Source organism: Syngnathoides biaculeatus, chromosome 15 (genome assembly GCF_019802595.1).
Source record: "Syngnathoides biaculeatus isolate LvHL_M chromosome 15, ASM1980259v1, whole genome shotgun sequence".
In the NCBI taxonomy this organism is placed as follows: domain Eukaryota; kingdom Metazoa; phylum Chordata; class Actinopteri; order Syngnathiformes; family Syngnathidae; genus Syngnathoides; species Syngnathoides biaculeatus.
In genome coordinates, this window is record NC_084654.1 from 19,631,749 (window position 1) to 19,645,695 (window position 13,947).

The 13,947-nt window shown below is 42.4% G+C and overlaps 1 protein-coding gene across 2 annotated transcripts in view; it reads left to right on the plus strand.

The window, feature by feature from the left end:
• The window catches only part of dph6 (diphthamine biosynthesis 6), a 217,914-nt gene that overhangs the window by 104,100 nt on the left and 99,867 nt on the right, over positions 1-13,947 (plus strand). The window lies entirely within an intron of this gene.

Sequence of the window (13,947 nt, forward strand, 5' to 3'; positions counted from 1 at the left end):
GATTCCAATTTGATGAATAAAACGTGGAGTCACATTTTCTACATTCTTTATGATACATATTTACTGTGTGGAGTTTGCATGTTCTCTCCGTGACTGCACTCCGGTTTTCTCCCACATCCCAAAAACATGCAACATTAACTGGACACTCTAAATTGCCCCTAGGTGTGATTGTGAGTGCGACTGTTTGTCTCCTTGTGCCCTGTGACAGCTGGGATAGGCTCCAATACTCCCGCGACCTTTGTGAGGATAAGCGAAAAAGAAAATGGATAGATGATATATTCTGTAGCTGTATATACAAAAAGTGTAGGATTTCTATATAGTAGTTGAACCTTCAACTTGTAAAAGTTTTAATTGTTGCCCATCACTAAACCCTTAATGTAATAATGTGAATAATAATAATAATCATGATTTTCCAAGATTATTCTCATACGCTATGAACAGTTTTATGTTTGTGGTCACATACCCTGCTAAACGTTCAGATATTTTTTTAGACATGGTGAAGCAGGATGTGGCTCTCTCCCCAAAGTTGTTCTTGTACCCTGCAAATATCTATCCATTTTCTAAACCGCTTATGCTCACAAGGGGGATTGAAGTGCTGGAGCCTATTCCGCAATCATCGTGCAGGAGGTACACACTGAACTGGTCGCCAGCCAATCGCAGGGCACATGGAGACAAACAGCATTCACACTGACAATCACACCTATGGGCAATTTAGAGTGTCCAATTAATGTTGCATGTTTTTGGGATGTGGTAGGAAACCGGAGTACCTGTAGAAAACACACGCAGGCACAGGGAGAACATGGTGGGGCCAGGATTTGAACCCCCGGTCATCTCTCCCTCGAGCCAGTTGCCGCCTACCTGCAAATATTTTTTACATAATCATGTGGACTTGAATATGCAATCAGATGATAAATTCTTCAGACTGAAGCAAACGTGGGGCTTGTTCTCCAAGGTAAGTCTGGTAACTGCAACAATCGCACGTTTGTGATGGCCTTGACCTTGCGTACTGCATTTCGTCTCGTCTGTACAATGTTTCCTTTGTGTTTTTTTGAAAGGCATAAACTGGACTTTCTTAGTTGTTCGTGCTGTTAATTGGCACAGCGTTGCGTTGACCTCAATTGTTCATTTGCATTCTTCAAAGTGACAAAGTATTTGTATGATTTGGTTACAAAAAACAAAAAAGCGTCCGATAACACAAACAGCTGTTCTACTGTATGTCTGGTGCGATGCTGACTGTATAGCAAACATCACCAGACAGATGCAGGGTGTAGTTTACGGCCATATTGCTCCCCCTCCTCCTTCCCTTCCCCTTGTCCTCCCGTCACCTGTTTGCCGCTACAGGAGACGGGCAGCTTCCTAATACTTGGAGGGAGAAAAAAAAAAAAAAAAAGAATACAGGTGGGATGGTTGCAGGCTTGTGCGGCGGGTCAGAACCCAACAAGCTGTGCTGGGACGCACGATGCCGCTACTTGCCAGCGCCAGGTGGCGGTTGGCTCCGCGCTCACCTGAAAATGTCACTTCGCTCCGTGAAGTTTACTTAGCAAACACCGGGACACCTGCTATCTGCCCTTGTCACGGGTGACTTCTGCCTTTACAATAACTTTGGCGACTCCGGCCAAAAACCGATGACACTTGCAAACCGTGCAAGTCATTAATTTGCCTCCCGGGTGGTTGAAAATATAGTAACTTAGCAAGATAACAGTGTTGTCATGGCGTGGAATGGACTGATCCATTTGGGCGCCCCCACAGGATGTAAATGTGCATCGTGGAAGATGTAGCCTCCGAACTGAAAAACTTTTGATTGAAGTTTCGTTTGTCTTTTAGCCAATTGACAAAGAAAATGTTCAAAGCTCCTCAGAACTAGAAATGATATAGGCCTGCCATCTAAGATCGTCATTATCTGCGAACCAGGAAGTGTAGCGTTAAAAAACACGAGGCCATGACTGGATATTTGCTACTACTTTAGGATGTTGATGGAGAGTTGGGTAAAGAAGTGAAGAAACGGATGCGAGCGGGGTGGAACAGTTGGCAAAAGGTGTCTGGTGTTCTATGTGACAGAAGAGTCTCCACTAGGGTGAAGGGCAAAGTTTATAGAACACTGGTGAGGCCGGCCATGATGTACAGATTAGAGACGGCGGCACTGAAGAAACATCAGGAAGCAGAAGTGTGAGATGTGAGGTACCCGTTCGGAGTGAGCAGGTTGGATAGGATTAGAAATGAGCTCGTTAGAGGGACAGCCAAAGTTGGATGTTTTGAAGACAAGGTTCGAGAGTGCAGACTTCGATGGTTTGGACGTGTCCAGAGGAGAGAGAGTGAGTATATTTGGTAAAAGGGTGCTGAGGATGGAGTTGCCAGGGGAAAGAGGGAGAGGACGACCAAAGAAAACGTTGATGGATGTTGTGAGGGAGGGCATGAGGACAGTGGGTGTTCGGGAAGAAGATGCACGAGATAGGCTTAGATGGAAAAAGATGAAACGCTGTGGCGACCCCTAACGGGCGGGACAAGCCGCAAGACAAAGAAGATGAAGACTTTAGGCTGTCAATGGTAAACTCCTGTTCCCTGTAGGATTCAGCCTGCTAACTAAAAAACAGGCAAACATGAACGTGATGCCCTAACTGCTTAATTGTTTTTTCTCTTCTGGGTATTAGATTGAGTTTGTCACTATGTATGCTATGATTGACTAGAAAGCAAAAGTCAACTCAAAAAGGTTCCACTTCAACCCCCCCGTCACCTCATTAGGTAGTCCTGGACCGAGAATTGCCTGATAGTGTCTCAGGAATAAGATCATGTGGTTCCATCCATTCGGTCTGGTGTTGCAGGTCTCTTTTATGCAAATAGAAAGCCCCCCCCCCCCACTTCTCCCTTCTCCCGCTTGCTATTCAAATTCCAACAAAACCTGGAAGATGGATGAACACTGGCTGTTCTGACATAGGTCAATGACTTCCTCTCCCATGTCAACCGAGAAGTAAACACCATGATGCAGGCGGGTATTCTGGGCTCCGTGTCTGGACCCATGCACTCTGCTGTAAAGCTCAAGATCGCTATCTAATCGGGGGAAAAAAAAGACCAGAAGGCCCCTTCCCTCCCCCGTTTCTTACTCACCCATCGACTCCCTCCTGCGCGCTCTGTCCTCTTACCTTCATTACGCATTTTTTTGTTTATGCTTGGGCGCAACTGTGGCTGCTCCTGATGGTTTGAGGTCAGGCATGACTGGCCACGGGTTACTCTGAATAAATACACACGGACTAGCCAGGAAGGAGCGGGTAGGCTGCGCTAGCCGCCGAATCGCCCTTGATTAATCAGCTGGCAGATTCAGGGTGACTTTTTGTGTACAGTCCCCCCCACCTGCACCACCGCCGCAGCCGTTCCTACCCCCTCCGACGCAACCCATAGGTGATGGAATCGGGTCGGCGTGGACACGGAAACCCAGGCGGCTGAGCAGATGGAGCGTTTCCACCGCGCAGTTTGTTGCAAATGCGCAAATGCGATTGCAGGGAGAGTACGAGGCCCCACCACTCTAGCGTGTGATCTGGAGCCAAAGTGACAGAAAGTCCTATTTCCAAGCGCTCAGCGAAAGAACTCACGAGTGGTTGTCATGCTCGGTGGAGCCGTGACTGAAAAGCTACGCGTCGGTGAGACTACTTGACATTTAAATGCTTTTAACCACACTATAAACTCCAGTTGAGTTCTTCTTTCCCAGCAGTCTGCAATGGTTTCTTCCATCGCCATCTGCAATCATGCTTCCATCTCATGCCTGTCCCACCACCACCACCACCACCATCATCTCCACATTAGTGATGGCGCTGCACTCTCACCTGTCAGCTCCACTCAAGCATGGATCGGTAGAGCCTCAGCTGGACCGTGCAGACCTTCTTCGCAACCTTTGACCCCTTCTGGTTCTGCCATCCCTAGCCCCTCACCCAACCCGCCGCACCCCATCATTTGCCTCCCTAGGCCTCCCCTTCAGGCTCTGCTGTCCCACCATCCTGCCCATTTCCCCCTCCCCACCTCCCTGCTCCTCATGCAGGCAGCCAACCTGCCCATGGCTTTAACCCGCCCTCACAGCCCCAGGATTTCCCTCACCCCGAGTATGAACGGACCTATCCTCAGGCAAGGTGTGCCCCCAGGTGGCACGCCTGTCCAGAATACAGGTTGCCCGCTCTGATCGACGCGATAGACTCCTCGCCAAACCTGCTGCCCTGAGGGGATGCACAGGGAGAGAAAAAAACAGAGACACGCCAAGAGCGTACTTCGACCAGACTACAGTTGATGAGTGAAGGGAAGAGGACGGTAGAAGAGGAGGGGAAAAGAAAACAGCGGAAATGTGGATGAAGTTTTGCCCTAAGGCGGGGATGAGGCAATGAGTAGCCCTCAAAAAAAGGCAGGCAGTTGGAGACCACCACAGGCACTTCTTCAGGGGAGAACATGGGGGCTTTTCAGGTGTGTGTCAAACACTAAGAGGCGTGTTCTCTGTGGTCCGGCGTCAACCGACCAATTGATTCTACGTCTGTTCTCTCAGTAGTGTCTTTTCCTTGTGTTGTCTACTGTTCATTTCATCTGTTATTAGGGCCTTGCTAATCAGCGATTTTAAATTCAGCAATAATTGCACTCAGTAAAGTGTTAACCTCTACATAGGCCTAAAATAAGAAAAACATCTGGATGGGTGGAACTTTTAGAATCATTTGACTGAAATGTCAGACGTACTGTGCTTCTCCAGTCTTGTCTAGCTAGCTAGTTAACTAGCTATCAATTATTTATATTCGGTTTAGGCGGCACAGTGCCTTGCTGTCCTGCTTGTTTGCATGTTCTCCCCGTTCCTGCGTGGGTTTTCTCCGGGCACTCCTGTTTCCTCCCACATCCCCAAAACTTGGATTCATTGGAGACTCTAAATTACTCGTAAGTGTGAGTGTGGATGGTTGTTTGTTTCTATGTGCCTTGCGATTGGCTGGCAACCAGTTGAGGGTGTACAAAGATCGCCGGGATAGGTTCCAGGACTCCCACGGCGCGGCCCTTGTGAGAATAAACTGCTCAGATAATGTAGGGGTGGATGGATATTCTGTACGAGCCAACTCAATTTAGTCATGTCTCCATTACGAACCACAACTTTCTTCGCCAACATAGAGGAAGCTAAAATAGAAGCTAACATTCGTTGTACACAAACCTCCTAACCCGACCTACCGATTAACTAAACCAAGCGACTTGATGTCTACCATGTCCCATATTTGACCCGTCTACAAAACCGAATGTATGATTTACTTACGAATTAAACACGCAACATGTCAACCAACTTAATGGCCCACGAAGAAACAAACGAACTAGCTAACTCAATCACTCACGAACTAGCCTTACAAACCATTCAGCTTCCCCACCATATGAAAATTTTTGGTCCAAATACCCCAAACTACCGGATACTGATATAACAAATAAAATAATCTGGGATTTGTCGTCCTTGATCGGGAAAGGGAAGATTCAAGACAAAAAGAGCCTTTACATTATCTTTACGTGCGTCCCGGGCCGAACTCACAAAACCACTGGTCTCTGCTGTTAATTCTCAGCGCAACAGATTCCACGTGTTGCCAGACCAGATCGGTCCAATTGCTGGCAAACCCGACCCATTCCGCGTTGGCAAAGAGTGTCCGAGTTTCAAGCGTCATTAAGTCTCCAGCCGCTGTGTCTGGCGGTGAGATTGCCCAGCTGTCAGCGAGCGTCGCCGCACTTCCCGGTTGCAGACGTTGTAATCAGCCCCTCAATAATCACACTCCCAGAAAATGGAAAGCGCCGGGGGCCCACACCGTGGAGCTGTAATGGGGGGGGGGGGGGCAGATGGAGGCTTCCATTAAACACACCATCTCCATTGCAGAAGAGGAAGACATTAGGGGATGTAGGCAGGCGTTGTGGACGTTTAGTGTCAGTGCAGGAAATTGATACTTGATTTCACTTGATAGCGTTTGAGGCCCAACACATGTTGCTTGATGACCAAAAAGGCACGATGGAGATGCGAGCAGTTTACCTTAACCAGGCCAAAGCATAAGTAAACTCGAGTGAATATATGAATATAATCTCAGGTGTTTTTCATTTACAGCTGAAAAATATCACCGCTGCCCCAGGAGGAACGTTACCCTCCAAATGGGGGGGGATGAGTATTTTCTCAAGAAAAACCAACAAAATTTAGAAATATACGACATTGTTTTCGTGTATGAAATCTGACTAATCTTACATTTATATATTTTTAAAATTATTTTTACTGCTGAGCATTCATTTTTTAATTTGGATGTATTTATTACTTAATTTTATTTTTACTATTTCTGATTTATATATTATGTTGTGTGCAGTATTGCTGCACACTAACAACCCAAAAAGTTAATAGGATTAGCTACAAAAAGTTTTTTTTCACTCATCATAAAATTTTGATTTGTCTTGGCAGATTAATTAATTATTTTATTGATTTATCTTATTTTACTTTCACTTTTTTAGATAACAGTATTTTGGAGATTTAAAGTGCACCATCTGATCTACAAAATTGAACAAAATTTTTCCATCATCATATGTAGATTTTTTTTTTTCCTTAATGGCCAGAAATGTAACGCATACAGGGAGGAGAAAGAAGAAATTTTAAAAATTAGTCGACTTCACCTTTCAGCACAATTTCCGTCATAATTTGCCCAAAGCATTTCTTCCAGCCTCTTCCCCCAAACGCCGAGGGTTTCCCGTTTCACTCCCCGCTTAAAAGTGACGTTGTTTATGGAATTGGCTCTGTCATGACTCATGACACGCATCTCGTTGCTGCTAATTTATCACATGCTAATGGCGGAGACAAGCGAGTGGACAAATAACGACGTGTCAGTTACGGCGCAGAGAGACTGCGTAATGAGGCCAGCGGCAAAAATGGATCTGACATTGTTTGCGCCAGAAGCGGGTCAGACTGTGTGCACTTTCTAATCAGACCTTAATTTCAAAAAAGCCTCTTGACAAACTGTAAATCATCCTGCGGGCGAGAGTCCCCCACCCTCCCCAACTCTGATTGTCCCATGTCTGGATCATAAATCTCTTCAGGAAGAGCCATTAGCAAAAAAAAAAAAATTAAAAAAAAAGTTAAAAAAAAAGTATGGCAAAAGGCTCATTTGACAGAGAGGATGTCCACATTCTGCATTAAGTGGCTCACAGTTGATTGTACTCATGAGTTATTCATTAGTCACGTAACCATTAGAGGGAAGAAGTGATACATTTCCAATATATATAAACACAAATGCTAATGTTAGCCTACCCTGTTGCCTCACTATGATACTGTACAGTCTCTACTTTGCTGCCCGCAATCTCCACTAGGATTACCGTAATTTTCGTCCTACAGAGCGCACCTGTTTATAAACCTCCCCCAGTACATTTGTAAAGGAAATACCATTTGGTACATCCCTAAGCCACACCTGCGTAAAAGCCGTAAGTGCCCACACAGAAAGAGTTGTTACGTGTGAATTTAGACCAACTTCCCTTTTGTTCAAACCAGCAAAATGCGACAAGGCAGTTGTGTTGCGTTTCTGACAATTTAAACTCACACACATCAACACAACACAAACACGATAGAATAACTAACACAAAATAGGCCTTCAAGAACAGAGTAGTTGAGCCACAACAGCGAATAGTCACCAACGTTAAACGAGTGTTCCCAAACGAGTAAATGTTCGTCCCAGCGGGTATTCCAAGTTAGCAAAAGTTCCAGCTGGTTCAAAAACGAAATGCAGCAGGCGTCCGTGTAGTTAAATGTTCCACGCAGTGTAGTTTCCCAAAGCAGTGGTGAAGTCGTAAGAAGAATCCCCGTTGTCCGTCTTTCTCGTCCTTATATAGGTAATCCTTGAAACGTTTCAGAGTTCTGCGTCACAAAGGACACAAAGAGTTCACGTCACATGGACCCAAGAGCATATGAGGAAACCTCATCACATCATAAGGACTTAAAAATATGCAAGGAAACAGTGTCACAAAGATCTGCATCTTAAAAAAAAGGAAAATAAAGAGAACAAATAATAAAAAATACACACACATAACAGAGTTTTTAAAGTTTTAGTACCTTAGCTTAGCTCAACATAGCAACAATGCAGTAGCACGAACAGGGCTGTTAAAAAAAAACATACGGGTAAAAAAAAAAAAAAGCCATGGCAGCTACACAGTAGCAACATGGTAGTACAGCACAAACAGGGCCAGTTAAAAAAAAAAATAAAACATACCTAAATCACTGAGACACGGCAGCAACACAGCAGCATCACGCTAGCGCAGTGCTAACAGGGCCGGTTAAAAAAAACATTCCGGTAAAAATCATTGAGACACAGCAACACGCTAGCACAGCGCTAACAGGGCTGTTTAAAAAAAAAAAACATACCGGTAAAAGTGACTTTCTCACCACATTGATTCCACCATCTCACTCTTACCTTTTCCGCTCGAATGTCCCCTTGTGGCTGTTTGAAAAAAATGCACAAATTAGTCGCATCGCCGCATAAGCCGCAGGGTTGAAAGCATGTGAAAAAAGTCGGCCGGAAATGACGGTACATTTGTCCCAAATGATAAAAAAACGTTGAAAACCATTGGTGTAGGATTTTGATCCACAATCTCCATTTGGCTGTGTCAGTCTATTTTTATGCTGCCTGTAATTTTCTTCTTGGATAAAATTTTTTGTTCATGATGACTAAAAACTGATGAATGAACTAATAAAAATACCTGACAAGAAATGATATTAGTAGTTAATATTCAAAACACTTGACCTTGGCATTCGCAAATTGACCTATTCACCGTCCCCCCCCCCACCTCGTTCCATATCTTCTGCGAATAGTGTATTTCCAATTGAGCTTGAATTTATTTTCCATGTAAGCTTCATACCAAAAAAAAAAAAAAAACAGGCTTATACGCTCACATTTCTTCACATCTTATAAGTCGACATAAGTTATTCAGCGCCATATCTGAAATGGACAGTAATATTATCTTTAATATGGTCATCATTGCAAAAAAAAAAAAAAATTCACGCGTTGACTTTAAGAGCGTTTCAACCAATGCAGGCGAATTTATGACCTATCTATAAGTGCTCATTATTATTTCTATAAATCCTAAAAGAGCTCAGTAGCAGAGGTATAAATGACCTTACCCACTTCATTAAATCTAATTAAAATGAAGTGACATTAACAGTCATCATTTCTGGGCCTTTTTCTCTCACCCCCCCACCACTACCGCTCAACGGTTGTAGCTTAGCCGCAGCCGCGGCGGGTACCCGAGAATGTTAAATACATATTGCGTACAGTATTACAGAGTTAATGGGACAGATAATTGACAGCGAACCATAGGAGGTTAATAATAGAAGCTCAATTGACTCTGATCAATTTGTCACACAGAATACGTTTGTCTTAACATCCTCTTGGTGTGCACAGAGGAGACGCACTCACGTCACGGTTTGCTGTGTGAGTAATAATATATTTATTACAATGTATTAATAGGAATCATACAGTATTTTGGTAATTGAAGCAGTTTATATGGAGAAAATATTCCTCCACAAGTTGAAACTTTCAACGGAAGCTGAAGCATTTTGCTAACGTAACCATTTTCTGACCAGATATGGTTCTTCACCCTTCAAAATAATCACCTGGCACTGGGGAAAAAAAAGATTACCAAGGAACTTTATTTTGGTAAGTTAACCGCTTAATCATACACGTGTAAGCAGCACACACAAAAAAAGTAGCAGAGGCTTAAATACATGACATAATTATTGTCGTGACCACGCCCCTGACATATGGTTCCCTATGTGAAAATTACAAAAAGTGAAGTACTGAGTAAGTATTAGTAATAAAGTACTAAGTGCTAAAGTAAACTTTCCATAACATAAGTGAGATATAATATTTGGCAACTTAACTTTTTTGGTTCCCATATCTGGTGTCCCAACCCTCAAAATTAGCATGCGACACCGAACTAAGTCCGTGTAGCCTTTTATTTTGAAGGCATTTGACTTCATTTGCTATGTGTACTCCTTTAGTTACAATTTATGCTTTCCCTAGACTCCAAATACATATCTGGAGCAGAAATTCATACAACCCTTTTTTGTTTTGTTTTTTCTTTTCATCAAGCAAACGTAGTTAATAACCAAATGCTTCAAATTAACCTCGTCATTTATGTAATTTCCCGTAACGCTTTATTTTATTTTTTTCAAAATAACCATATTTACAGTAGTTACTCCAAATTAGCATATAACATTGAAGCAAATTCATGTTAACCTTTATTTTTTTTCCATTACAGTATTATTAACATGAGCAACAATTTAACCTCGTCATTTATGTAATTTCCCATAACACTTTATTTAATTTTTTCCAAAGAACCATATTTACAGTAGTTACTCCAAATTAGCATATAACATTGAAGCAAATTCATGTTAACCTTTATTTTTTTCCATTACAGTATTATTAACATGAGCAACAATTTAACCTCGTCATTTATGTAATTTCCCATAACACTTTATTTAATTTTTTCCAAAGAACCATATTTACAGTAGTTACTCCAAATTAGCATATAACATTAAAGCAAATTCATGTTAACCTTTTTTTTCTATTACAGTATTATTAACATGAGCAACAATATTTGATATCTTAACACCCAATATTGAGTCCTCACAATGCTAAATTAAAATCTGAATATGAAGCCAATTTTCACAAGCCTTTACTTTTTTTTTGAAGGCAATGAACCTTTTTGAGAACTCGACATTTTTGGTGGCCAGATATGATTCTTCACTGAGCGAAAAAAAATGTATTTTCAAAGCAAATGAGCATATTTGTTTTTTTTTAATCACTTATGTGAGCAAACATGGTTCTCCGCACCTCAAAGTGGCATCGAAGACGAAGGTAAACTCACCTAATCCTTTATTTGTATTGAGGACACAAACCATGTTTATGTAACAACTCGAGATCCCAAATACAGTAATCCTTCAAAATTACCGTTTACACTGATGTAAAGTCACATAAACCTTAAATATATTGAGCCAAACAACTACTGTAATTTCCGGCCCATAAGCCGCGACTTTTTTCCACACGCTTTCGATCCTGCGTTTTATGCGGATAATTTGTGCATTTTTTCTAACCGCCCGCAAGGGCGCACTCGACCGGAAAAGGTAACAGTGAGACCGGTGGAATATATGTGCCAAGGAAGTGACTTTTACCGGTCTGGCCCTGTTAGCGCTCCGCTAAAGTGTTACTGCCGTGTCTCAGTGATTTTTACCGGTATGTTTTTTTTTTTTTTTAACCGGCCCTGTTAGCGTGACGCTAGCATTAGCGTTAGCACGGTGCTGACGTTAAACTCTCTCTGTACCGTCTTTCTTTGTAAGGTACCAAGTGCGCTTTGTAGGCCGGGAATTACGTTACTTTTGGTATCTGTGATCATTTTTGTGATCAAATATGGTTCCTCAGTCTTTTAAATTAGCCTCTAACACTGCAGTAAACTCACCTAACAGTTCTTAAAGTGCCGTATTTAACTTACAATGTCGCCATGGTTTGCGGTGTTACGTTTGTACGGATGGTTTCCTTTAAATACCGCCAAATGTCGTGATACGACAGGTCAGCCTCTGTCCCAGGCCCTCTAGCCCCCCCCCCCCCCACACACACACACACACCCACACCCACGCACCACGACTGTTTATAGATTGTGTTTCAAGTTCTTCCTTCTAAACAATTAGCCAGCTCGCCAGAAGGAAACCCGCTCTCAGATCCCTCCGCGCCATCCAGCCGACCGCGGGGCGGCCGGCCAACGCAGACAGGATGAACGTGGGTAAACACTGTCCCCCCGCCACAGAGAAGTGACCCCACGGACGCCTCTCGTGACGCCTTTCCATCGTTACTGTCAAAGTGTCCCTGCTGTTTGTTGAAATTTAGGCCAGTGGTACGGACCTCGGCAGGTTTTCCACACGTCTTTCGAGGACGGTAGATGAAGCTTGGACTGCGTCAGAATATTAATCGTGGCAATTACTGAAAGTGTTCCGGGGTGACGTCAACACGCTGGGTTCAATAAAGATGAACATTAAACATTTTGCAAAATCCAATCGCAGCAAGCAGCAAAAAATAATAATGTATGAAATCAGGAAGGAACCATATTTGGTAACTTGAACACTTACCCTGTAGTCTTCCTGGTACCTCCAAATCAGCATCAAACGCCAAAGAAAGTTAATCTAACACTTTATTATTACTAACAATTATTCTATATGTAAATAAAATGTACTATATTGTTAAAATACCAACTTTAGTTCCAATTAATATTTCCCCACAACTTGAACCTCTTGCTTATCGCTTGCTTATATTGCGTTATCATTGAATCATCGTTATTATCGTCACCAAATAAGATAGCACATTCCCTAAAATTAGCATTTCACAATTAAGAAAGTTCACTTAACATTTTAAAAAATTATATGTTTTTTTTTTTTTTTTTTACTTACGTGAGGAACCATGTTAGGTAGCTTAACCACTTAAATTACGAAGCCTTGTTCCGCACACCTCAAAATTAGCACGTCACTGACATAAATTCATGCATCCCTTTATTTTTCTTACAAAAAAAATGGTGAGGTAGCCCTACTAATTGCCAAATATTATTCTCTATGCCTGAAAAATTAGTTCTGACACCCATCTTATTTTCACTCATCTACAGAACCATATTTGGCCACTCAGTTATTTTTGCTACGAAATATGATTCCCAGGACCCATAAATTAGGTTCTGAATGTTAAGTAAGTTGAGGATCCGGGTTCAATCCCGGCCCCCGCCTGTGTGGAGTTTGCATGTTCTCCGCGTGCCTACGTGGGTTTTCCTCCCACATCCCAAAAACATGTGAGATTAATTGGATCCTCTAAATTGCCCATAGGTGTGATTGTGAGTGCGACTGTTTGCCTCGATGTGTCCTGCGATCGGCTGGCAACCGGTTCAGGGTGTGCCCCGCCTCCTGCCCGTTGACAGTTGAGATAGGCTCCAGCGCTTCCCGTGACCCTCGTGAGGATATGCAGCAAAGAACACGGAAGGATATTTACTGTATAAATACTGTAGCTGTATATACAACCTGTATATGATATATAGTTTTAGTAGTTGAACCTTCAACTTATGAAAGTTTTGATTGTTGGCCATCACTAAACCTTTGATGTAATAATGTTGTAATGAAGCAGCATATGGCACATTTTGCAAGATTATTCTCATACGCTATGAACAGTTTTATGTTTGTGGTCACATAGCCTGCTAAATGTTCAGACTTTTTTTTTTTTAGTTTAGTTTAGTTTTTTAATTTAAGTAAGTTTACCAAAACCATTATTTTGTTTTATTAAGGCAAGGTTCCTCACAACTTTAGTGACTAAAATATATGTCCCAACGCCTACAAATTGGCGTCTGACACGTCAGCAAGTTCACGTAAACCTTTCTATGTCTTCAGGCAAAGAAGCATACTTTGTTGCTAAACCATTTTTCATGCAAACTCACTTTTTTTTTTACCTACAAGGAACCCTATTTTAGTAATTAATCCCTTTAGTTTCCAAGGTTCATGATTTTGTAACACTCGTTACCATATAGCATACCATCATGCCTCAAAATTAACCTTTGACACTTGAGTAAGTTCACGTAACCCTTTATCATTATTCAGGCAAGGAACCTCATTTGGTAACATAAGCGCTTTAGTTACTAAATATGCTTTCCCATGGCCCATAGTGATTAGCATCTGACGCTGAAGTTCACTTTTATTTTTTTTTAAATATATATATTCAGCTGTCACTTTTCCCAGCGCTGATAAAAATCTTTTTGTTCTGTGATTACGCCATGAGCTTTTTAGTTTCAACAGGAAACCGAAGGAGCGCGCACATAAATTGATGTTGTCAAGAGATTCACAGGCGAGCGGTCTAAAAATATAAGACAAGTGCGTGGATGTCGACGCTTGCTTTGTCCTGAAGCAGGAAGCGGCAGATCCCA